Raw genomic sequence first — 1,143 nt, 5'->3', positions numbered from 1 at the left:
CTTTCTCTGCTCAAACATGGAATTAAAACTACCCTGAGCTACTATTTCTCATCTAACAAATTGGAAAAATTTACAAGTTCAACCATTTAGTCTATTGGCAAGGCTGCAGGAAAAAATCTTGCTAATGGGAGTTCAGAATGGTACAGCTTTTTTGGAGGGGAATTTGGCATTATCTAATTACATATTTATTAAAGGATAAATATGGTGAAGCAGTCATCTTCGTTGAGAAACTTTCAAGAATATCAGAAAACATGTACACAGTAATTCACTAGGCTATAACGTGAAATAGCTAAGCACAGAAAACAACCTACATGCCGAACCATAGAAAATGGCTGAATAAATTATGGTAGACCCACATAATGGAATAGATGCAGCTATAAAAAGGAATGAAGATGTTCCAATAACAGTGATTGTCAACATTTATCATTAAGTGAACGAAGGAAGGTACAAAAGCATGTATATCATATACTTTTTGTTGGTTTTTAAGCCTTATCATGGATCTACTAGCACTGGAAAGTAGAAGGGGTCTCTGCTTCTTAGAATGGAGAATTAATCAACCAATGGTTTCTTTCTTTTACTCAGGGTTGCCAGCAGTGAGTGTCCCTATGGCCCTCTCCAACCAAGGGTTGCCAATAGGACTGCAGTTTATTGGACGTGCATTTTGTGACCAGCAGCTTCTTACAGTTGCCAAATGGTTTGAAAAACAAGTACAGTTTCCTGTTATTCAACTTCAAGAAATAATGGGTGATTGTTCATCAGTCTTTGAAAATGACTTAGCTTCTGTTTCTCTAAAACAGTAGTGACAAGTATATCATGCAAACTAAAATGACTTAAAGATTTTTATATTCTAGAAAAGTCAAATGATCTTGCTAAGCTCTTGCACTTTGGTTCATTGTCAACATACTCATTCCTTGGAACCATTGTCTAAAATTCTTGTAATATAGTTAACTATATGTAATCTGCCAGCATTTATTAAGCATCTGCTAAATGCAGAGTACAGGATTTCTACTGTAACACAAGACACATGTTCCTGAAAAACGATGCATTTTTCAAAAATGTCCATTAAAAACAACAGCTTATTTACTTTATTAGCTGTATTAATGTTGAATAACTATGTTGTACACCAAAACTAATATAATATTG

At 34.4% G+C, this 1,143-nt stretch overlaps 1 long non-coding RNA gene across 1 annotated transcript; it reads left to right on the top strand.

Annotated features, from left to right (window-relative positions):
• Positions 1-10: 10 nt before the first annotated feature.
• On the top strand, positions 11-1,088 carry LOC107181489. The gene is made up of 2 exons (XR_001512155.1): positions 11-444; positions 583-1,088. It is a non-coding gene; the product is annotated as an uncharacterized LOC107181489 (long non-coding RNA).
• The last annotated feature ends 55 nt before the right edge of the window (positions 1,089-1,143 follow it).

This window comes from Myotis davidii, unplaced genomic scaffold (assembly GCF_000327345.1).
Source record: "Myotis davidii unplaced genomic scaffold, ASM32734v1 C63745712, whole genome shotgun sequence".
Classification (NCBI taxonomy): domain Eukaryota; kingdom Metazoa; phylum Chordata; class Mammalia; order Chiroptera; family Vespertilionidae; genus Myotis; species Myotis davidii.
This window is presented reverse-complemented; position numbering and strand designations above follow the sequence as displayed.